Source organism: Polyodon spathula, chromosome 1 (assembly GCF_017654505.1).
Source record: "Polyodon spathula isolate WHYD16114869_AA chromosome 1, ASM1765450v1, whole genome shotgun sequence".
NCBI classification, from domain to species: domain Eukaryota; kingdom Metazoa; phylum Chordata; class Actinopteri; order Acipenseriformes; family Polyodontidae; genus Polyodon; species Polyodon spathula.
In genome coordinates, this window is record NC_054534.1 from 54,252,916 (window position 1) to 54,279,941 (window position 27,026).

The window sequence follows — 27,026 nt, forward strand, 5'->3', positions numbered from 1 at the left end:
TTGGGCGGACCCTAAAAGGTTTTAATAAAATAGATTTTAAGAGATTGCTTATTACTCCCATCACAGTTGCAGGGTTGTTGTGAAGGGATAGATTTGTTCAGACACCCATCCAATATCATGTAATATAGTTTTTGCCCCCTCCATCCCCTAAATCTTGCATCCTTGCAACATCTGTTGTTCAGAATACAGAGACTCCTGGGACTACAACTGGGGGCTATATATATATATATATATATTGCATGCAATCCTCCCAAATTACCCAGCTGCACATTAATTCAGTCTTAAACGCCCCTGTAGACATAACTCTGTCAGCAGCGGTTGGCAAGGAATCTATTTATAAATTATCAGTAGTGTTTACTTGCTCTTAGAGCAGAAAGAGATCACACAGGCATCCAGGACAGGAAGTGGCTGGCTAATATGTCTTGCAGATGGAAATATCATTTAGTTCATTACCTCCTTATTTTCTTTTATATAAATATTTACTTAGTTTTTTTTTTTTTTTTTTTTTCTTTAGTGAGGCGCTGTTGTGTCCAAATTGTCAACATTTAACTGAGATCGGTTGGAAATGGTATTCTGGGGTAGACCAACCTACACCAGGAATACTTGGAACTCAAAACTAGAAACAGATTTCCTTTCCCTCTCTCTTTCTTTCTCTTGCTTCTCCATTTATTACTACAAGAGTATATTGTTCCCCCCAGAATCATGTTAGCTTTGGAGAGGCAGATCCTTAGTTATACTTCATATTTGAACTGTTTAACTGAGCGCCTTAGTATCCTTACCCACAGTTGTTTTCAATGTAAAAAGCTAAATATTCATGTCAGCCTTGATAGTGATAGAGTTCGGAGGTCTTAAAATAAGTTACTAACATATATATTTATTAGTGTTCGGTTTCTACTTAATCAAATTGCGAATGTTTTTCAACTTGATTAGAGCCACTGAACACTAATAAACATACAGTAGTATAAGCTATTAAATCTAAATAAAACACATGGAAAAGCTGATAATATATTGAGTCTGTTTATAAAACCTGTTGTGGTTTAAATATTTAGAATTATTTGTCAAATGTAAAAGCTAAACTTCCTAACCATTTAAAGTTGTAATAACCAAGGCTTTTACATGTCCTGTACTCAATTACTCAGACTCCCTTATCCTTTATACTGCCACAACCCTGTTCATATAGTTCAGCTTTAAACATCTGAAGGGAATTCAAGGTGACATCAGTGCTCTCTCTTCTGAGCATTCTTAAGCGAGCCTCTGCAAGAAGCGGTAGAGCTCTGCCAGTAGTGGTAAAGAAATACACCCTGTGTGAAGATTGAGAACTTCAACTTGGATAATAATTCCATTAGGGGACCAAACATGTGGTCAACATGTTGCAATTTCAAGTGCAATTAGAATACTTTTATTGCAAAACCATCATGCACAGATCTCACTCCTCAATGATTTTGTCCATTTCTCCCAAAGGGCCGCTGGATTACTTCCTGTGGCAAAGTGCCTGCCACTGTGTGTATTTTGTATTGTATGTTGTGTGCTAATGTTGGTGTGTAGTCATTGGTACACGGGATATAAAAAGGTATATGTAACACAAGTGTTTAAAATGTATATTTGTATTTAGGCACCAGGATTGCACGGCACTTCACGTGCAAGTAAAAAGTAATAATATGTGAGCACGGGGAATTGCACTTTAATAATTCACATGCAGTTGTACTGTGATGCCAACTGAATGAGTGATTAGCAATCGAGTCTCGGTACAGCTGCATAAAAGCTACATGGTTTCACCCACTCGGGGTTGTGTGTTTGGTGAGTGGAGAACGGGATTGGAGACAGAGGTAATTGTAATAATAGTAATAGTTAAAATAGAAGCTCACCATGTTTTGTCTGTATAGTCCATTTTGTTTTATCTCTTTGTTTTGGCTACCAGTGCGGTGTCCTGTGTTTTGTTTGTCTTGCAACCTTTTATTTTCTGTCTGTCTGTGCACTATTAAATGCTGAGCTCCACCCAACTCCACCTCTCTCTTTGTTTATTTCCTGCTTCCTGTTTCTGGTCTGATGTCCCCCACTCCAGCCGTCTTTGTGACACTTCCTCGTGAACCTTTCACGATGGTGGCTGTAAAGATGCTGAAGGAAGAGGCCTCTGCAGACAGGCAGGCAGACTTCCAGAAAGAAGCAGCTCTAATGGCAGAGTTTGATCACCACAACAGCGTCAGACTTTTAGGTAACAAGTTATTAACATAGTTGTGATATTTTATGCAGGGTTTCTTTGGTAATGGAGATCATTTCTTACATGTGGTTGTGGGTTGGCTATAGGTAAGTGACTAGAGCTTGTCCAGACTTTGTGATTACCACACACACTAACACGCTAGTCCGGACTTGGAGGGCCCTGCATCTCGGTGAAATGGTAATATAGCTAGCGGGCATCCACATCCCACTCATCAAATGCTTACTTATAACCTAAACATGGTCTGAGTTGTTTGTAGGGCTAACAGAGTCAATTTATAAAGTCTTTATTTACACTAGTACATTTGCATAGTAATGTGGCACTTTACAACTTGTACATAATTATAATGTGCATTAGCCATGCTTTACTATGCCTTCCTGATTGTCTGTGCTCCCCTGCTTTTTAAATACTTCTACTTTGCTATTCATTTGATATGTCATATACCTGCTGATTTCACTATGATATACAGAAGTCCAAGCAGCTTTGTTTAAAACAGGTTTTACTCGCCTTAATTAAACCTTGACAGGTGATTTTTCTACTGTGTGCTTTCAGTTCTTTTTTTATGGAATTAACTTGGCAGATAATTCTTTAAAAAAAAAAAAAAAAAAAAAAAAAAAAAAACATATTACCATGCATACAGAAAGCTAAATAAGGACAATATGGTTAATTAGCATAATCTTTTGGCCTTGTTTCTTTAATATTAATGTTTCAGTCCATCTAACATTGCAAATTCAAAGCAAATAGGACACTGGTCCACATGACCCATTTCGGTTCTATTGGGTTGATATTTTCTTAAGAAAATGTTTCTTTATATTTTAAAAAGGAAATGGATGGTTAGCCAAGGATCATTTCATTAATTTGGATACTCTGGGTACTGAGTATTGATTAACCAGTTTTATACTTGTTCTAATTACACTGAGATGTAGTTATGTGGATAGGGGGAAAGAAACAGACTTTGACCACAAACTTATCTTGGCCTATTATGGCAATTAAAAAGAGCTGACAAGATAGATGGTTTGAACAATAAATAGTTTTAAAAAGACTGTCCAGCTTATATAATATTCTGAATGACCTGAAGGTTAACTGAACAAGAAATGTGCTTGCTATACCATACAATTTCAATAGACATGGATTTTGTTCATCCTCTGCATTCTTTTGCTATTCACACTAGAAAGGGGGCCTCATAAAATATACTAAGTTGACAGAGCTTTAAATGCAAACATTGACATTTTGTTATGATGGTTCCAGTTTCATGTTCAATTATATATATATATAAAAAAAAAATGTATAGCTCTGTGTTTGACCCAGAACATGAGAAATTATTATTATTATTATTTATTTTAATATTACACAACTGTTTTTTAGTGTAAGTGAGATCCATGAATATAATTAAATAAAATAAAATACAAAACCTCATTCTCTATTAATTAAATTGAATGGGCACAATTCTAGGACAGTCCATTAAAGCATAAAGACTTCATTGCATCAGTTTGATTTTGTCAGTTTAAAAAAAAAAAAAAAAAAATGTTTGCAAATATTTTATAATGTTTTCATGTTGCAGATTTTTATTTTATTATGCAATCTGCAAAGGGCGGCTACCTGAAATTCTACCACAGGCACAATTTACAGTAAAAATAATAATAATTAAAAACGTAAACTTTTCTTAGCAATAGACCTACTCCCATTCTGTGGGCACACTAACGAACTTATTTTACAAGCTTGGTAACTTGCATTTAGTCAATCTCCATTAATAAAGCTATGAAACCAAAAAAACCAAACCACACTTTTGCAAATTTACTTTGACATAAATTCACTGAGGAAAACATAACAATGAATGTGAGCTAAAATACAAAAGCAAAGCAGATTTAAACTTTAAATTCATAAAGGTTTTACCTTTTTACCGATTTACTCCCATTTACCCAACTTCTGTTATATTCAAGCCTTGGAGTATGTTTTTAAATGAGCTGGTTGAAGAAACAAATGCAATAAATGAAAGTCATCATTTGTTAATATAAAAAACATATTTAAACATATAAATAACATATTTTCTAATCACACAATCAGAGTTTATGGGGTTTTGTTTTGTTTTGTTTTTACTTTGAGAAACTGGCATACCTGGTAATTTATCCTCAGTGGATTATGTACCGGTTATTTATTGTGTATAAATATCCTCAAGCACACTCAACTCACAATTCGAACAATCATATATATATATATATATATATATATAATATATATATATTATATATATATATATATATAATATATATATATATACAATATAGCATCTTATATCAATATAGATATATAGAGCGTGATTCGCTCGATCTTAATCATTATGTAAAAGAGCAGAAGATTCTCTTTTAGAACTAGTCATTGATTTTACAGGCAAATATCTAGTATGGAAGTCCATGTGTGGAGGTTCACCTCATGTCCTCTGCTTTGGTATTCAGAAGGTGGAGAATTTCAGGCCTGATACAATCGGGCTGCAGTCTCTGAGGCTTCACTGAAACTATGTGCTGTGTTATAAATTCTCAATATTTTAAGGTTGAATAATGCCTGCTTTAATGATTAACAATGGTGCAGTACATATGTATTGTAGTTGAGTTTATACCCTTGAACCCTATTGCTAACAAATTGCAGTGAATTCCAGCATAATGCATGGAAATTGGGTCATTATTATACAGGATGGGAATGTACAACACATTTAAACTAGAATAGAATCGTGATGAATGAACTAACAGTATCAAAGTCTGAATATAACAATTGAGTTCATATGTTACAATCAAAAACTGTAATTCCAAATGCATTACAAAAAGGGCTGCACTGTAGCTCAGTTATTACAATGTCTCAATAGCTCCATTATAGGATTAGGAGTACAAAGTACAAATGTATTATTTTGTAGAAATCAGATCTGGTAAATATAGTTTAGCAAACAGTGTTATCTTGATTGTACTCAAGCCAGTTGTATTTAATGTAGCTAGTCATCGCTTGTTTTTCCTTTGTTATGGTTTTGTTTGTTTTCTGTGATCTGAGGTCATAAAAAACTGTTTAAGGCCTTCTATTCTTTGACATAGTCACTCTTGTTTTATCTACACAGAGTGATATACAGATGACATGTTTTATAAATGTCAGTATTTAAAAAATATCTATGATTTCTAGTGCATGAGTGCAAGTAGCAAACATATTGTAGAGGAGGGTAACAGCAGTTTGCTGAGAGATTAACATGAAAATAGTCTGCATCAATCATTATAAATGGCACATTTGTATGCTTATGTAGCTGTGCAACTATAATTTCTCCAACTGTAGCAACTTTGGGTTGTCCAGGATTTTAGGGGTCTTTTCAGAAGCAGAGCCTGTGTTAGAAAATAATTTGTGGTTAGAAAACATTAAGGGGGACATGTATAAATATTGACTGATGCAGCGCTAAATTGTTCTCTAGTCGTTTTTTCTCTGGAAAGCCGGGAAAACCATTCAATGGCCGAGTGAGACCAATAAGAGCCAAATGAAACAAAAAAAAAAGGGGGCGTGTGAGCAATAGCCCTATCTCCACACAGACATAAACAAAGGAGGTAGCTCCTTTGAATACCATGGACATTTGCAGAGCTTTTTGAGATGTTATACTAATAAAATAATGACCTGGATCGCATTATTGAGGAGTTTCATGATAAAACGAGTGATCAGGAGAGCATTTATCAGTATGCACATCTATAAAGAGGTATGTGAAAAATACAGTGAACACAGGGTGGGGCTTGGCTGGAGATGCAGTACTAATGTCGCTTAGCATTGCAATGCCCTTTAAACCGGTTGTACTCAGAAAAAAAAAAATTAAACAGCGGGTGTAAAATAAACAGCGCATGTGAAAATAAATTGGACCTGACGTGCCTGACAGGCGTTGAATAAATGGAATGCAAAGGGTTAAAGAAAATACCCATTATAGCTCAATGTAACTATTAACCATAATAAACACAATACATCAATAAGAACTAGTGGTTCTTGCTTAATTATCCCTAGATTCATGATGAAAAGAGGTTAATAATATTATGTATGTTTAAGTATTTCAAATCAATCATAAATGTGTATTTGTTATAAGACAAAAATAAACCTAACAATCCAAATTATTATCACATTTATTCATAGTCTCAAAGGAAGAAGAATAAAGGTTTGGCTTCATAGTTAAAAACATGTATAAAGAAAAAACAAAATAAAACATTCAAGGAAAAGTAATGCATTGTTAAATGTTCATAATTAATCCTTGATGTGCTCTCTTCTCATAGAGTTCTGCATTAGTGAAGCAGTCTTTATAGTTCATCATACATTGTTTGGTTGAGTCACGCATTACATATACATGAGCCAGTTTCCTTGTGGCTAAGTACACGTGTCAATGTTCAGCATCTAGCTGGACAGACGCACATTACGTATTGTGACGATATCAACAGCATGGCTTCAGTTCAGTTACTTGTAGACACACAATATAAGTTTGATACTTATTCTGTTGGTGCAATGTTTAAAACAAAGTCTTCTTAACATGGTTGTCCTCTCTGTGGAAGTTAGTTGTGCAGCAGCACAGTGCAGTATCTCTGTGAAGGCTGTAGGCAAAAGCTTTCATCGTTCTGGAGGAAGTCTATCTTCTCCAAGACAACAAGTATTTTAACACAGTAATGGTACAACTGCACTGTAGGTTCCCTTTGTAAGTTTTATGACACCTTATGAGGCCAGACAATCAGATTGGAAAATGAGCTTCAAGGAGTTAACACAATTTGTGGCCTGTGCCTTATAAGCAAACTTTGTTTGATCTGGTTAAGAATGTTCTGGAATGGGTGTTAACAACCCAATTCCCACAGTATGATACACAAACAAGAGTCTGAATTAAATATCTGGAAAATGCTTATATTAAAATTAATTTAACCATGAATTTTCTTGACGCCATCGCCCCGGGTCGCCAATTTGTCGTCGCCCGGGGCTGCCTGTTTGCACACCGCCTGGGGTTGCCAGTGTACCATTGTCCAGGTTGCCACTTGTGGGCCAGTGGAAGCCTCCTTTCCCACCCCAGGGCTTTGAAATGGACTTTTGTCCATTTATTCAGCGCTTGTCAGGTCCAATTTATTTTCACACACACTGTTTATTTTACATGTGCTGTTTAAATTTTTTTTTTTTTTCACAGTAAAATAGGTTTAAAAGGCAGTGCATATCAAAAGGACACTCAGTACGGCATCCCCAGCCAAGCCCTACCCCTTGTTCACTGTATTTATCACATACAGTGCCTATAGAAAGTCTACACCCTCTTTTCAAAAAAAATATTAGATATTAGAGTATATCCGACAACCTGTCGTGCCTTATTGCTTACTTATCATTTTGAATATTACTGTTTTCATTGACTATGTCTTGTTATTATGGTTGTTATTGTAATTATTATTGGTGTTTGGTTGTGGGTAAACGTGTATATGGTGGTGGGTTATAAATATTGTATTTTGTGTTTGTTTATATGCGGGCGGACGAAAGCTGTCTACTATTTAATATTGTTTTGATCTGGCGGGGTGAGGGTTAACTTCCTCTCCCTGCCTTCATGTGTGGAATGCAGGTGGTCAGGAGATAATTGATTATCTCAATAAGATCTCAATAGCTCCTGACCACCTGCTGTAAAAGCTCTCACTCTCCAGAGCATGGGGAAGAGCACAGGAGAGAGCATGCGTGCTACCAGTGTCATAATTAAAAACCTTGTGCAGAAGGTGGCCATCTCCCTATAATTAATTGTTTAATTTATTGCTGATCGGGAGATGGTCACCTGCATAAAAGCCTGCAGCTCTCTGCAGTCAGGGTGGGTGTACGGAGGAGAGTACGAGAGAGAGAGAGAGGAGAGAAATTTAAAAACAAAACAAACATATAGGATCAGTGAAGGCGATTGCCCAGCCTGACCTGGGTTGTGTTATTGTTTAGTGTTCGTGAGTATTTTTGTTTAAACCTTTTCTTTTATGCTCTGTGAGCAAGTGTTTTCTGTTTGAATATTTTATTTATTTTTGTTCTTTAATAAATGGCGCACCACACATCTTTTTGAACTGCAGTTACCTGTGTGGTGTTGTTCCTGCTTCTGGCCTGACGTCACAAAGGTACTTGTGTGTTTTGTGTTTGTGCTTGTATTCGTGTAGAGTTTGTTTGGGCCCGTGTGCCCTTTTTCTTTGTGTAGTTTTGAAAATTGTTTTGTTTATTTTACTTTTGTTTCTATCTATTATTTATTAAAATACTGCACAGTCGCTGCAGTTTCACCCATACTACCTGTTTGTGTGTTATCCTTCCTGGTTCTGACATCACCACCCACACCACACCCCTCACATCCTGACAACGACCAGATCAAAATGTTACCCTTGCACAGAACTGCATAAAATGTAAAATGCAATGCAATTTAGCAAAAGATGAAAAAAAAAATAACACCAGTTTCCAGAATTAAAACAATATTCAGAATTGCCGAATAAAGTGCTCGATAAGGCCCTGTGGTGGGGTGCCCCGTCCTTGTGCGTATTTTTGTGTTTTATGTTGTGCGTGGCTTGTTAATGTTGGTGTATATGTATTGGTTCCTGGGATATAATGTGTGGGTATGTAGCATGAGTTTTGTTAAAATGTATATTTGTATTTAGGCACAGGGATTGTACTCCACTTGCAGGTTAAAGTTGGTATTAGTATGGAAGCACGGGAGCACAATTAGTTCATATGCAGATGTACCGAGATTCCAATTGAATGATTGATTTCCAATCGAGTCTCGGTACAGCTGCATAAAAGATGCAGTGTTTCACTCACTCTGGGCTGGGTGTATAGTGAGGAGGTACAGGAGAGAGAGGAGATAATTAAAAAAAAGATAACACTTGCTACTCATGCTGGAAGCACCAGCACGGTACTTGTTTGGTTTTGTTTGCTGTGTGAGCTTTTCTTCCGGGTCTGACGTCGCTGCTCGAGCTTGCCACAGTTCACTTGCAAATAAAGATCACAGATTTTTTTTAAAATGCATCACAGTATCTAATACTGTTTTATGACTAACTATGACAGGCTGGCCGTGAGTGGTGACATCGGGCTATAATGCAGGAAGAAACACAAGCACTGCAGATATGGTCCAAATGGCGCTTACGGCGTTTATTTTAAATAAAAAAATAAAATAAATATTTGAACAAATAAACCCACTTTGCTCACAGAGCGAAATAAAAGGTTAAAAATCTTGAACACAAAATAAACAAAAGCCAGGTCCGGCTGGGCAATCGCCATCACTGATCCTATACTGTCTTTCATTTCGTTTAGTTTTCTCTGTCTCCTCTCCTCTCTCCCGTTCCTCCTCCGAACACCCCACCCGGAACATGGAGAGCTGCAGGCATTTTTTAAAGTCGTCGCAAATTTTTTACCCCGGTTTTTCTCCCCAATTTGGTATGCCTAATTATTATCTGTATCCTCGGCTCCCTGCTCGCAACCACCCCCCCACCACCACCACTCCAGCCTCGGGGAACGGAGGCTGGAGCACGTGTCCTCCGAAACGTGCTCCTGCCAATCTGTCATTTTACACACTGCGAATCCACAGCGAGGCTCCCAGACCTATAGAGCCGGAGGACAACACAGATCTGGAGGCTCCACTGCAGAGCCACAGGCACCCTATCAGCCACAGGGTCGCTGCTGCGCAATGAGCCGTGGATTCCCCTGTTGACCTAAGCCCTCCCTACCCGGGCAGCGCTTGACCAATTGTGCGCTGCCCCCTAGGAACTCCCGGTCACGGTGGGCTGTGGCATAGCCTGGACTCAAACCTTGTCTCGTTTGCTTTGTTTTTGGAGGAAACGCTGTGTAACCGCAGTGCACAATAAACACAGACTGATTTGCCACGCCAGAAAAAAAAAAAAAAAAAAAAAAAAAAAAAAAAACATGGGCTGTGACAGTTAAACAAATAAATTGTAGCACTGAAGAGATGGGCTTTGTATCAGAAAACTGTTGACAGAGTCGGAAATCATGATTGATGGGTAAGTGCATTAATTTGTTACATATATAATGGAGATTGATTTTATTCTTAATACAAGGGCAGTAAAATGCGACTCACTTGTATCTGAGTGTCTATATCCGAGTGCTGACTACATTATGACTGCTGCCATAATGCAATGTGTAATGCACAGGCTAAATAATATGGGTTTGCAGTCCCAAACAATAAACACAAATTTCCCTCCCACAATATACAAACACCGTCACCAGTCCTGGATGCGTGCTGTAGTGCTCGTGGTGGGTGGTACAGTTTAATGCATGACAATAGTGTTGTAGTAATGTGACAAGGTGCAGCCTGTCTTTGTGTGTTTTTGTGGTGTTTAGAGTGGATGTGAGTCTGCTTTGTGGATCTGAGTGAATGAGTTTGTGTGAGCAATGTGTGAAAGGTGCTGCAGCTGATGAGGTGCTAATTGACCAATTAACTGCAGCACCTGTATAAAAGGGAGTGGTTGGGAGTGTTAGTTGGTGAGTGTTTGTAAGAGTGAGTACCTGTGTGTGAGGGAGAGTGTATTTTGTGTTTAGAATTTATTGTTAACAGTGTTTTGTGTTTGTTCTGTTTATTTGGCCATTGTGCATTTTTGTTTGGTAATTATTATTTAATTAAAAGTATTTTATTTGCTGCATCTTCCATCTCTGAGTCTCCTCACTTTGGCTATCCTGTCTCAAGGAACAAGTAAATAATTGATAATTTAATATTTACTTGGGTTAATCACTAACTGTTTAAATTGACATGTTACACAGATCCAGGATTTACTATGAACACACATTCACGCGCAGACACAAGGAATGGTTAATCAATAGTAGTATTTTATTAAGTACACAAATAATAAACAGAATTCAGAAAAGTCATAAAGTAAATCTCTTAGTCTCTAAGCGCAAACACAATTCCAAAGCTCTCACTACATTCATGCTTGACTAGCAGGCAATTTGACACTGCCTATTCCCTCACACACCAGCAAGCAAGCAAACAGGCTATGACTTGGTAGCTTGCTCACACACACACGCCAACAGCCTCAACTGAGATGCTGCAAACAATCTTAGAATATATGACATTAAGCTTATTAATGGTATACAGATTAAGTATATGACAAGTTTACTTTTAAATAAATTCTTCATACAACAGTGTGAGGTAGATTACTTATGGTTACTTCATCAAGTTTCATTGTTATTTCACATGCAAAATGTGCAAACTAAATTATTAACAGTTCAACTCTATGTGAATGTGTTACAATTACTTTAGATCCATGAAAGTAAAATACAACTGGAATTATACTCAATGGTTCCTTGAAGCTTAAACTTTTGGTCCACTGGAAACTCAATCTGTTGAAGTGTCCAGTACAAAAACTCTCCTCTCAGCAACAGCGTCTTCAATCCCACATTGGATCAAACTTGGCAACAAAGCTTTCGATTCTTAATAGAATCAATAAACAGCTGCAACAAAGTCTTCAGTCCTTAGTATATGATCCACAACAACGCCCGTCTGCTCTGTCCTCTTTGCTGAATCTTTAGCTACACAGGTAGTAGGGCACAGTTTCTTTTGGATACTGTGGTTTTAGGTGTTCAGCAGACCCAGACTGGTTTGTCTGATAACAGTCTCTGTAAGTTTTACGGCAGTCTTCTAGCTGGGCCTCAGTCTCACTGCTTGTGGTCGTTGACTCGCTGGCAGCTTGCTTCCTCGTCTTGGGTCTGTTTTCAGGCAAAAGAGTCCCGTCTTGGTTTTGTATTTAGGCAGAGTTCCGGAGTTGCAGCTTTGCTTAGCAGAGTGACAGCACCTTGTTTAGCATTCGATGTGGAGTTGAAAATGTTCAATTTTGCTTGATTATTTAGCAGGGTGAGAAAGACTATAAATATCTACTTTCATGAGATCATTTGTGTATCTTGCCTTTTTTTTAACTCACAGTCCTTTGATGTTTTAGTGTCCTTTTCTACTGGGACATCAGTTTTTTTTTTATGATTTCCTTGTGTCAAAACGGTTGTTGTTGCACGTGTGAATTATCTGTACATAATTCAGCCTAATCCAGTTCAGGCTCCGGTCCTCTAATCAATAGGTCACGTAGTTCAGTCTATCTGCAAACCAGAGGCCCCCGTCTCAAGACACAGCAGTTGACCCTGATTCTCAAAACACACAGTTTCGTTAATGAATCTAGTTACATTTCTAATACACGTTCATGTATTATCATATTCAGGGAATATGTCCAACAGTGTAGTGCTGTTCTGGGTTTTATGCTAGCCGTTAGCAACAGCTCCGGAACGTGTTAGCCGTCCATTAATACACAAGTAACAATTATAAACAACCCAAACAAACACTTTCGCTAGGTTTCACAAATACTGCACGGGTCCTTCGGGGTTATTTTTTGTAACCAAAACGAAGGAACAGATAACATTGCTTCATCCCCTATTTATACCATCACTTATGACCCCTTGGTATACAATTCCAGCTGTTCCTGTAATCCGCGGCTGCCACGTCATTCCCCTTCTGGGTCAATGAGTTAGTGTACTGAAGCTTCGTCCCTTTAATACATGACCGACTTCCTTTTACCCCTTGGAACGAAGTGTCAGATCAAGTAGTCCATAGTATTCTGTTCCCGTTACTTGGTGCCCTAACAAGTCGGGAGGGAGATTTACCATCAAGAATCATTGTCTTTCTGTCACATATCCCACCGCTCAGAGTGGAGCCGAATCTACCTTTCCTTTCCCATTACTCCCTGCTCCTTGGGAAAAAAGAAACAGCATTTTGGTGGTCTTTACCTGCAAGATCTTAGATGTGGCACATGAAGGGCTGCAATGCCAGATACCACAGAGTTATTCGGGCGTTGCTATTCTGCATTGCGCTACTTGAGTGGGACAAGGTCTGTGATAAGATTAAATTAATGTCCTAGCAGGTAATATCGTAAGGAGAGAGTAGCCCATTTAATGGCCAAACACTCCTTTTCGACTATGGAGTAGTTGCACTCCCAAAGGAGCATCTTTTTACTGATGTACTGTATTGGGTGTTCTACTCCGTCAACCTTTTGGGACAAGACTGCACTCAAACCCACATCCGATGCTTCGGTGTGGAAGACGAATCTCTTGGTGAAATCTGGTGTGATAAGAGTTGGGGCATGGCAGAGTCTTCGCTTAATAGTATCCAATGCACCCTGACACTCCACTGACCGTTTAATTAAATTTGGTGCACTCTTTTTGGTGGTTTCAACTAAAGGGTTAACTACTGTGGCATACTCAGTGATAAAGCAGCAGGAATAACCGGCTAATCCTAGTAGTGACCTCATCTGCGTCTTGGTTTTGGGAATCACCACGTCTAACAAAGCCTGGATTTTGGTGACAGTGGGTTTCACCCTTCCATTCCACATTAAAAATCTAAAATATTGAGTTTCTGATTTGGCAAACACACATTTTTGCAAGTTAGCTGTCAGCCTGGCTACCTTTAGAGACTGAAGGGTGGCTGTAACCCTTGCTAAATGCTTTAGCCAGGTGGAGCTGTAAATCACCACATCATCAGTATGCATTGTCTCTCAAAAGTACTCACCCCCCCCTTGGACTTTTCTACATTTTATTGTGTTACAATATGGAATCAAAATGGATTTAATTAGGAGTTTTTGCCATTGATCAACACAAAACAAGTTGATAATGTCAAAGTGAAAAATCAAATCTACAAATTGTTCTAAATTATTTACAAATGCAAAACAGAAAATAATTGATTGCATAAGTATTCACCCCCTTGAGTCAATATTTGGTAGAGGCACATTTGGCAGCAATTACATCCATGAGTCTATTTGGATAAGTCTCTACCAACTTTGCACATCTGGACACTACAATTTTTGCCCATTCTTCTTTGCAAAACTGCTCAAGCTCCGTCAGGTTGGATGTGGACCTTTTGGTGAACAGCAATTTTCAACTCTTTCCACATATTCTCAATTGGACTGAGGTCTGGGCTTTAACTGGGCCACTCCAGGACATTGACCTTTTTGTTTTTAAGCCACTCTAGTGTGGCTTTGGCTGTATCTTTGGGATCACTGTCCTGCTGGAAGATTAATCTTCTCCCAAGTCCCAGGTCTCTTGCAGACTTCAGCAGGTTTTCCTTCAGGATTTCTCTGTACTTTGTTGCATCCATTTTGCCCTCTTTCACGAGCTTTCCAGGCCCTGACACAGAGAAGCATCCTCATAGCATGATGCTGCCACCACTATGCTTCCCGGTAGGGTTGGTGTTCTGAGGATGATGTGCAGTGTTAGGCTTGCGCCAAACATAGCGCTTAGCGTTGAGGCCTGAAAGCTCTATTTTGGTGTCATCAGACCATAGAATCTTCTTCCACTTTGTCTCAGTCTCCCATATACCTTCTGGCAACCTTTAGCCGAGATTTGATGTGTTTTTTTCAACAATGGCTTTCTTTTTGCCACTCTCCCATAAAAACCAGTTTTGTGAAGCACCCAGGCTATTGTTGCCATATGCACAGTGTCTCCTAGATCAGCCATGGAAGACTGTAACTCCTTTAGAGTTGCCATAGGCCTCTTGGTGGCCTCCCTGACTAGTGCCCTTCTCACCCGGATACTCCGTTTTTGAGGATGGCCTGTTCTAGACAGATTCACAGTTGTGCTATATCCGCTCCATTTCTTAATAATGGACTTTAATAATGAAATACTTATGCAAGCAATTATTTTTTGTTTTATATTTGTAATTAATTTAGAACAATTTGTAGATTTTATTTTTCACTTTGACATTATGGACTTTTTTGTGTTGATCAATGGCAAAAACTCCTAATTAAATCCATTTTGATTCCATGTTGTAGCACAATAAAATGTGGAAAAGTCCAAGGGGGGGTGAATACTTTTGAGAGCCACTGTACGCTGCTGCATATTCATGATGTGTGCATAAAACCTGGTCCATCATCTCTGAAAGACAGCAGGCACACCATGTAGCACAAACAGTATGCCTTCTGGTGTTGAAAATGCAGTTTTCTCAATAGAACTGTGGGTTAAGGGGATCTGCCAGTATCCCTTTGTCAGCTCCAGAGTCAAGATAAATTTTGCCTTTCACAGTCTACCTTGAAGTCTGCTTTTCCGAGGCATACGGTAAACATCAAACTTGGCAATAGCATTTACCTTCCGGAAGTCCATAAAGAAGTGATTGGTGCCATCTTTCTTGGCCAGTATGACAAATGGACTCTCCCATACCTCTTTTAGAACGCCACTTCATCGACTTTCTGGGATCCAATAAGGTCTCTCTCGTACTGTGACACCTGATGGAGATATAATGTCATATTCAACTAAGTTAGCTCTGCTGGGCAAATCAGAAAAAACATAGCTGAACTCCTCAATAAGCTTACGCAGCTCCCATTGCTGATCTGGAACCAATTCCCCCATCAAAATTATTTTTGTGCTAGGAATCTCTGGACAGGGGCCTAAATCATCCTCTACATTGCATGGGGCTATAAATAAGACCTCCCTTGCCTGCCAGGGCTTTAATAAATTTATATAGTAAATTTCACATTCATTACGACGATCGGGCTGTCTAATTTCATAATTCACCTTTCCTATAGCCCGAATAACTTCATACAGCTCCTGCCATTTAGCACACAATTTCGATTCTGAGGAGGGAACTAGCAGCATTACCATGTCTCCTGGTTGAAAGGTTCGAATTAGTGCATTATTGTTGTAATGCTGCTGATGTCGGTGCCGAGCAAATTTGAGGTTGTCCTGGGCCAAACACCTGACCAAATCCAGGCGATCTCTTAGTAGGAGCACATGTTTCACTACATTATTGGATGAGCCTTTTTGCTCCTTCCACCCCTCTCTCAACAGATTGAGGATGCCGAGAGGCTGTCGGCCGTACAAGAGCTCGAAGGGGGAGAACCCTGTCGAACTCTGTGGCACCTCTCTCACTGGAAAAAGGAGGTAAGGAAGAAGTGATGCCAAGTGTTTTTGCTCTTGTGTTACAAATCTTCTCTGCATCGACTTCAAGGTCTGCTTAAAGCATTCCACCAAACCGTCCGTCTGTGGATGATAGCCAGACGTCCTGATGGGACGTATTTTTTATATTTTATATACCTGCAGTAATGTGTTAGACAAAAAGTTGGTTTCATGATAAGTCAACATCTCCTTGGGGATCCCAACTCTAGCCATAATCTGTACTAACTGTGGCTATCGCAGCAGCACTAGTGGTCCTCAGTGGAACTGCCTCCGGGTATTGCATTGCATAATCTACCACTACTAATATATGCGTATTCCCAGAGTCAGAAGGTAGCGTAGGGCCCACTATGTCCATTACAATATGTTCAAAAGGAGTGGAAATAATTGGCAGTGGAACCAAAGGGGCGGCGCACACTCAATCTGGCGCTACTAGTTGGCAGTCTGGGCATGTGGTTACATATCTCAACACATCAGTATGAAGACTTACCCAATAGAATCAAGCCAATATCCACTCCCTTGTCTTGTCAGCTCTGAGGTGCCATGTAAAAGAGATATCATGCGCCAGCCTCATGACCTTGGTCCGATAAGATGGGGGAACCAAAAATTGTGTTACAGGCTGTCCTGTGCCCACGACTAGGTTTACCCTATATAGTAATTGTCCCTTAATACTTAAGTGTGGATATACTAGCGCCCCAGTGCCATCAACATCCTTACTTTCAACAGACCAGACCTACCCCCAAGCGTGCACTAGTGATGGGTCATTATGTTGGCCCCACACTATGTCCGCACTTGAGTACCACATGTCCGGTATATTGACAGGGGCTGCAGTAGCATCTGCCCTAGATGGCCCAGTATCCTCGCCCTCTTGATCACATTGTGTTCCGTCTCCTTTTGACTGGCGTTTGTTACCATCCGAGCGCTCTCCCACCAGACCCCAGCCTTGGGTGTGGGGGTTGTGACACCGTATCCAGGCTTGGGTATCGGTGCTGACCACAAGGCAGAATTTCTCCACAACCACTTCTTCCCCCATTTGCAGGGTGGTTTTCTTCTCATGGGTCAGCAAGTGTACCATGTGGTCACACAACTGCTCCGCAACCACCCTGGGTCTCTGCCGTAATGTTGAGGCGACGTTGAATGGCCAGCTTGACCAGGTCGGAACTGGCGGCGTTGAGGTATCTCATAGCCTGGTAGGCTGCCTGGGCCTCCCCGATTAGGCAGGGTCCCAGCTGGCTGCCCAGAACTCCCGCGGCCATGATGCAGTAGTGGCACTCAAATGCAACCCAGTACGCCTATGGGTCTAGCTCCATTGACATTTTCATCGCCCGAGCCTTCAGTGCCAACATTGCTGTAGGGGCTGGTGCTGTTGAAATACACAGCAATGTGTAATGCACAGGGTAAATAATTGGGTTTGTAGTCCCAAACAATAAACACAAGTATCCCTCCCAAAATGTACAAACATGGTCACCAGTCCTGGGTGTGTGCTGTAGTGCTTGTGGTGGGTGATAGTTTAATGCATGACAATAGTACAGTGCTGTTTGGGTTTTATGCTGGCCCTTAGCGACAGCTCCGGAACGTGTTAGCCATCTATTAATACACAAATAACAATTATAAACAACACAAACAAACACTTTCGCTAGGCTTCACAAATACTGCACGGATCCTTCCGGGTTATTTTTCGTAACCAAAATGAAGGAACAGATACATTGCTTCGCCCCCTATTTATACTGTCACTCATGACCCCTTGGTAAACGATTGCAGCTGCCACATATTTTGCCCTCCAGGTCAATGAGTTAGTATACTGAAGCTCAGTCTCTTTTCTACATATCCGAATTCCTTTTAACCCTTGGAACAAAGTGTCATGTCAAGTAGTCAAGAGTATTCTGTTCCTGTTACTCAATGCCCCCACAAGTCGGGAGGGAGATTTACCATTTACCAAGAATCATTGTCTTTCTGTCACAGAGCCCCACCTACAATTTACCCATGCATATAATTAAGGCTTGACATGCCTTAAAGTGCACAGCTAATGTGCGGCAGAGCACATTGCAAGGGCAGAGCGCATTTTGGCTCTGCTAACACGGCCTTAAATTGCCAAAAGTTTAATGGTACATATGGGACATTTTTAAGGCCAGTATAAACTTGGCACTATGGCCTTAATGAGAAAGAACAGGCATTACATGTTACCACAGAGGTAAGAAACAAATGAATTGTGATAAAAATGTAGATATAAAATATAATTTATATTTTGAATGATCTTTTAAAAGTAAAGTAGATGAAGAAAAGTAGATTATGTGTAACAAAACATATATTCTAAAACATATATTGAGTGACACTGTGAATTCTAACCTCCTGTTGGTCCTTTTCTCTCACAGGAGTGTGCAGCGGGAGAGCCTATGTGCCTGCTATTAGAGTACACGGCACACGGGGACCTCAATGAGTATCAGCATGTGTTATCCGAACCAGATGCGCTCCTTCAGCCAGACCAGCTTGTTAGAGTTAGGTTCTCAGCTGTGTGGATCAGCTCTCTTATCTCCAAACAGGTTGCAGCAGGCATGGCTTATCTCTCTGAGCGCAAGTTTGTGCACAGGGACCTGGCCACTCGAAACTCCTTAGTTGGGGAGAGCATGGTGGTGAAGATTGACAATTTCGGGCTGTCATGGAACATATTCTTCAGACTATTACAAAGCCAATGAAAACAATGCCATCCCCATCAGAGGGATGCCTCATGAGTCCATATTCTACAACCGCTACACTACTGAGTCAGACGTCTGGGCTTATGATGTGGTTCTGCTGGAAATATTTTCAAATGGCATTCAGCCCTACTATGGCATGAAGAAGTAATTTACTATGTGAAAGATGGCAATTTACTTTTCCAACCAGAGAACTGCTCGCTGAAACTGTACAACCTGATGTGTCTCTGCTGGAGCACCCACCCAACGACCCAGCTTTGCCAACATCCATTGCATTCTGGAACAGATGGACGAACAAACTGTACGTCCCAGTGTAGCATGAACCAAAGTGGTTGGTTTGTTTCAAAAGTTAGATTTATTTATCTCCCACTTGCTGCATATGGTCTATTGTCAATGCTTTGACTTTGGAGAGAGAATCGTTTCTGGTATTGTGCAGGAAGTTGCTCTATTCCTTTGAATTTAAGACTTTTAAAAAAAATTCTTTTAAAAAATGGAATATAGTTTTGAGTATATTAAAACCGCCAAAAAAAGACATGACTACTCAAGTACACAAACAGCAATGTGACTGGCTGCCAACAAAGAAAAAATGTTACTGCCCAATCTCGAATCATTTGCTCCATTAGCTTCCTGAGGAATTTGAAGAGAAGCTTTACCAATTTCAACATTTCATTATTAGGCTTCATTCTAATAAAGAGTAATAGCTTGGACAGATCGGAAATGCTGATTAGACCCCCGTATATTTTGACATGCAGAGCAATACCACAGTTAATGAAAAGGGAGAAAAACAGGTGAGAGTAATCACGGCTGGCAATGAGAAGCAGCGCATTACTGTTATGCTTGGTGATAGCAGGCAGCAGCAAACTGCCTCCATATGTATAATTTAGGTTGTATCCTTGTAAGTGAATCTTTATTGAAGAAAATTTTTTTTCCTCAAATTGAGGGTAGGAAATTTTGGCTGTGTCTTAAATTCGATGGAATACGATAGTTATGAAATTTGCAATAAGTAAACATGAAAGGAAATTCTAAAAGAACCATTAAGTACACTATTAAAAAACTTTGACTGGAGTATATTCTAGGTGATCTAGAGCATCTACTACAATTATGGGAAATATTGGGTCTATTCATAAAGCATGTTTATCTCTTAGACGCTTGTAAAACACGCTTAAATCCCATGGTTATTTTTAGTTGCTTATTCATAAAGCATGTTTATCTATGCACATGCTTAAGTCTGTTCTAAATTTTAGATGTGGCTAACCAAAATACAATAGAATTTGTTAACAAGGGTAGGGGCTTGTTAAAGTCTTGTTTTAAGCTCTTTCAGTCTCATTTATGCAGAGCTAAAACAAATCATCTAAATCACCAAAACATAACTTTTTTTTTTTTTGCAATTTAATAATACATGAACCCTTCGTCAGCGGCAATGAGGTGCAAACGCACTCATCTCAAAACCCTTTGAAATCCCCAGGATCAGCTCACTGTATTTGATAACTGAATTCTTTAGCGTATCCTTCTTATTACCTGCTACAGTGCAGTATTAAAAATATATATATAGTTTTTTTTCTGGCTTTCATGAGTTGCAAAAAAGACACGTCTTGAATGCTGTAGGCTATCACCACAGTGCAGCTTCTGTATACCTGCAGGTAGAAAACTGTTGAATTAGTAGTACATATTCGTTTTTAGCCTTATGCAGTCAATTTCCTACATTAAATCATACAAACTTGAAACCATGTGTCAATCAGTATGTTTACATGAGATCAGGTTTTCAGAAAAGATGCTTGTGTGTGTTTTCATGACTTGGAATAGATAATCCAATTACACTTCCAATAAATTCAACTGTGTACATGGATTTAATTTTTTGGAAAACATAAAAATCATTTGCGCATAAGCAGTAGCGACTAGATAGGAACAGACAGGGCTCGGTTCAGTCTGCACTATAAACTAAGGCATGAAATATCATGTATTTTAGATTTAGCAAAGTTGCGAATTCTTATGATGTATGCTTTTTGCAGAAGGTGGCACTAGAATGTCTAATGGAGCATTTGATTGGTTGGACTGTATTGATTTTGACTAAATAGCTGATTTCTTACAGAAGGTGGGAGTTCAATGTCGTAGGTCGCTATTCCTAACTGAACACGCGCGGGAGACTGGAACCCGTCTGATAATTAAATAACACGTACAGTTTACTATTCACACTTGAAGAGTTTGACTTTAATGAGCGGTTGTCACATCAATTCCATACACAACACTTGTGTCATAATTTATGAATGCATTATGACGTCAGTCTGTAAAGTGAAAAAAAGCTGGTGTCACAGGAACTTAGTAGATATCGCCTATACTGCACATGTGTTAAGTTCTGAATTTAAGGGAGGGCTAGTTGGAAATTCAATGAAGATTACAGGACCAAAATACCATTAGTTATTTTTCAGAAACAAAAATGTGACATTTGTCATCTTATCTATCTAGTAAATTAATGTTTAATTTATTTGTATCTTCAGTAGATTAATTGCACCATTAAAATGTTTATTTTTCATTCTTTAACAAATGGCTGTATTTTAATATTTAATAAATGTGTGTGTGTGTGTGTGTGTGTGTGTGTGTGTGTGTGTGTGTGTGTGTGTGTGTGTGTATATATATATATATATAGTATAAAACAAGATGGGCCATGCAGTTCACCTGATATATACCATGCCTGGGGTGCTGATGAATACCCCAGAAGTAATATATATCATCGGAACCACACGAACCAAAGTGGTTTACACCATTTATAACACGGCTACCTGCCATTTATTGGAAGAACAATAATAACAAATAATGAAAACACATTTAAATTAATACAAAACCAGAAACTTGTATGGTGTATATATCTGCAGTGTAATAGTCCCAAATTTTATTTAATATAATTTGCTAATTAAAAATACATTGCACATGTTAGTTTATTGTGAATTTCTGCATCGAAAGTGCCATCTCACTAGAAACTAGAGGGTTGAATACAAACTGGATGATGGGCGGAGTTTCAAATTACACTAAGTAAGTCAGGAGAGCAGCTGCGTTAAAGACTGAAGCCAGATCTTGAAGTGAATTTGTTAACTTGTTATATGCAAGCATTACACATATGCTAGTAAGTTTTCAATCTTTTGGATCTCAAAATGTGTTTATCATTTGTCAGACACCCTCGTGTCCAGTCATGCCAGATTAAGTTAACGATTGAAGCAGACTTTACCCACCTATCTGACCACGATGTCAGGAGACAGTACCTCAGTTTCCCGCAGATGTTTAAAATCCCGTCCGGTAATTTGGGGGATCGTCTCCGGCCTTGTCGTTACCTGCTTTTCTAAGAGTTTTTCTGACTGACAGGAATACTTTACTGCTGGTTTTAAACTCGCTGTCAGCAGAGATGTTAAAACTTCTACTGTAAAACTAGAGCGTTATAAAATTGGAGACTGAATACTGGTCCTTAGTTTAACTTCTTGCTCTGGCATAAAATTCCCCTATGTTGAGATTTTTTTGGATTTATTTTCATAAAATGAATGTCCATATTTTTTTCTTTAAGTACATTAACCAGCCTATGCTATAGTTTTTTTTTCAATCTGTTTTCTTCTATTTCATTTAACTGTTCCTTATCAACTGTTGTGTCTGTTCTTGCTGGTGCACTTATTTTATTTATTGTTATTTTTTTTTCAAAATGGACTGCTGTCTTCACTCAGAAAGTTATACCAGTTCTGTGGATTTTCATCCCCAAATACATCAAAGGAAATAAGTTTTTTGCAGTGGTTTTATAACTAATAACAAATAAAATGGCAGTTTGTCATGAAATTTAGAATGTAGTGGTGCATAGTGATTTATTCAGTGTGAAGCGGCTCATTAGTATACAAGGTCATGTGATGCTGTTTAACCAATCAGAGGTGGTTATTTTTCCAAGCTGTGTTTTATATATATATAAACTACATTTCTAGTTGTGTGTGGTTGAAATCACTCCTTGCTTCAAAAATGATGTTCCTGTCGTACTTTGAACAAGTAAATGTTACCACAGTAAATTTGCACAGTGATTTTTGTGGTTTTCCAATAGTAATCCTGTGTATTTACCTTAACTCACTGCTTCAGTATACATGCATGTTTAACATCCACGATAACAATAAGATAATTTGCAATACGTGTAATACATGTATGAACAAAACATAATTAATATAGTTTCAATACTGATATATAGACTATATTACAACATTAAAAAAGATAATTTCTACTGAACTGTATTGGGTAGGGATCATACACATTTTTGTTCAATTTATATAAAAAGATAACTAATTTGAACATAAATATAATTGCACAATAAAAAACTAAATTGCACAATAAATTAATCACATATACAAAGTAGTGCATTTATTAATCTATTTTAATATATGTCCCATGAAAAATAATATTGTAGCAGGCATGGCTGGACTGATTCGCCGTTGCTGCCTGTTGGCAGATCAGGTTCCGTGCCCAGAGTCAGCCTCTCATGGAAAGGGACTGGCATGCAAATGAGGAACAGAGGATTGGGAACTGAATTGGGGGAAATGTTCATTGTTGTTGTCATTTTACTTTTTGGTTATCATTCATAATTTCATTTACTGTTGTTTTGTATAATTCTGAAATTGTTTAAACTGTTCTGTTTTTGCCCCTGTTTGAGTGTGTGCCACCCTGTGAGTAATGCTCCTGGGTGGATAGGGGCTGTCTAACTGTGTGAGTGAGAGTGTGAGGATGGTGCTAACTGCTGTTAGCTACCAATAAAAACTGCATTGAACCTGAAAGAGCTTTGGTGTGTGCGTCATTTCTCCCATGCTTGCTACAATGTACATTTCCCGGCATTTAGAAATGCAACTTTACCTTACAACCCTTTGTAAACAGGCTAGTAAGGTAAAGTTACCCACTATGATTAAAAGATAATAGTCAATAACAAAAAACACAGTCTATAATATTAATGAATTAAATGGTATATCATATTAAAAAGTGTTATTATTAAAACGATGGGTAGTTAACGATGGGTTGTGGTTGGTGTGCTGCACACGTGCCATTAGCCGAATGCCCTGAAAACTTAAAATAAAGAAAATAATTATAATGAAGGTCTGAAACTCAGCAAAAGTTCCAGAATTAAACAACAAACGAAAAAAAAAAAACATAAGTGAAAAGGTTACCATGTCAAGCTAACAAAAAGTTGTCTTTGTAAATTTCAATACACCAATATTGTCTTTCGCCACTCAAATTGTATGGTGCCTAAATGAAGTTAACATGAACAAAAAATGTTGCCTCTTCTTTAGCAGCCAAATCTATCGTTTACGTTGTCATCTGAGGATGATTTAATTGCGCAGCAACTTATCTAATATACTTGACGGGCTGATATCTCTTGACTTCAGTCAAGAAACAGGCATGGTAATTTAATACATTACTGTTGTTAAACAATGTATGTAGCATGGGTTTTATACTGAAGCAGAGTCAGCTGCAGCAGGGAAAACTGGGTTTATTTTTCCAAACTGACAATTTTATGAACAGTGACAGCAGCAGTGGTGGAGCAATAGCAGGTGCTGCTGCACTCGGGCCCGTGCAGCGAGAGGGCCCCGGAGGGGTTCAAAAGTTTTTATTTATTTATTTATTAACAGTGATAATATCCTTCGCATTTATATTTGCAGATGTTACACATTTCTATCACTGTAGCTGCTGGTGTGCGGTGCCAGTAATTCAGATTGTATCCTCCCTCATTTCATCAGGTATCGCTATTGTCTTAATTATCCCGACTTTTTTCCACCGGAGGCTGGTACGAGGCACGTCTTCATGGGAGGTTTTGCGGTTCTCTTCAGCACAGACATTTTAAGTTATATTCTGTGTGCTGATTCATCTTATAGTTTAGACGGAAGCTGTTGGGTGCTGCTGCGGGCACCAAAATAAACTACAGCAAATCAACATGCCTGTATTTTTTAAATAATAATAATAATAATAATTAAAAAAAAAGGTTTCCTATGTGAGACAAAATGTCTGTGCAGAATTGTGAATTCTGTAATAATTTCTGTGATCGCAGAATTGGGGAATCCTGGTAGGGTTACTGATTAAACCTGTCTGTTTATGATTAAAAAATAGTGTAGTGTTGGATGTAAAGATGTATGCAAAATAAAATAAAGTAGGCGAGTGGAAAACGTTCATTACACACTGTTTCATACATGCTAACATTATAACAATTAAATGCAGTTCAGTACACTTGACACTTGATTTGGTTGTTTGATATTTATAAATAAGGGTTTGTGGCAAAGTGCCTGCCCCTGTGTGTATTTTGTGTTGTGTGTTGTGTGTTAATTTTGGTGTATAGTCATTGGTACACGGGATATAAACGGGTCTGGGTAACACGAGTGTTTAAAATGTATATTTGTATTTAGGCACGAGGATTGCACAGCACTTCACGTGAAAGTAAAAAGTAATAATATATGAGCACGGGGAATTGCACTTTATTGATTCACGTGCAGTTGTACCGCGACTCCAATTGAATGATTGATTAGCAATCGAGTCTCGGTACAGCTGTATAAAAGCAGCATGTTTTCACTCACTCTGGGTTGTGTGTTTGGTGAGTGGAGAACAGGATTGGAGACGGAGGTAATAATAAGAAGAGTATTAATAGTAGTTAAAAATATCTGCTCATCGTGTTTTGTTTGTCTTTCTGTTTTGGTGAAAGTGCCGTGTCCTGCGTTTCTGTTTGTCTTGCAACCTTTTTATTTTCTGACTGTCTACATTTATTAAATGCTGAGCAGTACAAATCGCTCAGCTTCACAAAACTCCACCTCTCTGCCATTTATTTCCTCGTTCCTTTTCTTTTCCTTTCCGTTTCTGGTCTGAAGTCACCGACTCTAGCTGGCTTTGTGACAGGGTTAAATTAATATTTGGGGAGGGCAGCCCACAATAAGGTCAGCAGAACACACATAAATTCTTCAGACTGAAATTAAGAAGTGTGGTCCTGAGGAAAAAAAAAAAAAACATTTAAGGAAATAAAAATGAAATGTACTGTAGCTTACTTGATTGCAGTAGAAAAACTGCCATTCACTAAACTTAGCTTTCACATTGTGATAATGAATATATATATATATATATATATATATATATATATATATATTATATATATATATATATATATATATATATATATATGCTTACACGAATGACCCCTGTATTTGATATCATAAATAACAGACCATAATCACTTAAACTTGTTTTTTTTCTGAAACACGAAATGGTTACATGTACAGTAAAAAACATAAGAGCTGGCTGTCTTAAAAGCTCTCACACCAGGACTCATCTAACTAACACTGAGCGTGCGAGTTGCAGCGTGCTATTCCCATATTACAACTCAAGGTGCAATTGAAGGTGCCATCATCAATTCCATACACAGCACTTGCAAATTATCTCACAATATTGAGTTCATTGCTGTCATCAGCTACATAGATCATCTATTCAACAGAATGAGGCAAAAAACAAACATAAGTTTTTGTTTTAGTATCATCTTAATGTCTTAACAAGTTGTTGTATTTTAAATAGTTGAGTATGACAGCAACTAACTTCCTCCTAAAATGGCATCCAGCAATTGGATTTGGCGGCCAATTGTTTTTGGCCCAGGAGCCATTAGCTCCTAAAGCAAAAGGTTTTCTGGAGCTGTGTCTAGGCTGCTGGTTGACAAAAATATAAATAAATAAATATGAAATTTCTCTGGCCAATAGTTCATTATGAAACCTAAGCAAAATTACACAACCTCCTACACTTTGGCCTTGACTTCAGTTTAGTGGCCTTGGTGTCTTCTTCAAATGGGTTGAACTGAAGGCCATTTTAGCCTTGCCCTTTTTGTTGCCAATTTAGAGCCCTGGAATGGGATACTTTACTTTATCTAAACTATGTATTATCCTTTTTGTCTTGTGACTTTAGAGACTAAGATGACATACTTGGAAAATAGCATTTTGACAGTCACAATCCATTGTAATTGTATTATCATTTTTTGGCACACAACAGAGAGCAAAGGTATTAACTATAGTGCAAGTTTTGTTTTCCACTAGATGTCACAGTTTCTCCAGTATTTAAGTCTTTGAATCTACAGTGGGCATAAATTCACAAATACCGGTTTTAGTTTTTTGATGGGAACCTGAAACAATCGCGAGTGATTCATTGAGACCAGTCCCCTTGAAGACTCGTAATTTTGTGAGAGTCCCGTA

The 27,026-nt window shown here is 38.5% G+C and overlaps 1 pseudogene; it reads left to right on the forward strand.

Moving 5' to 3' along the window:
- Nucleotides 1-565: 565 nt before the first annotated feature.
- LOC121321556 lies at nucleotides 566-19,132 on the forward strand (annotated as a pseudogene).
- Nucleotides 19,133-27,026: the final 7,894 nt, after the last annotated feature.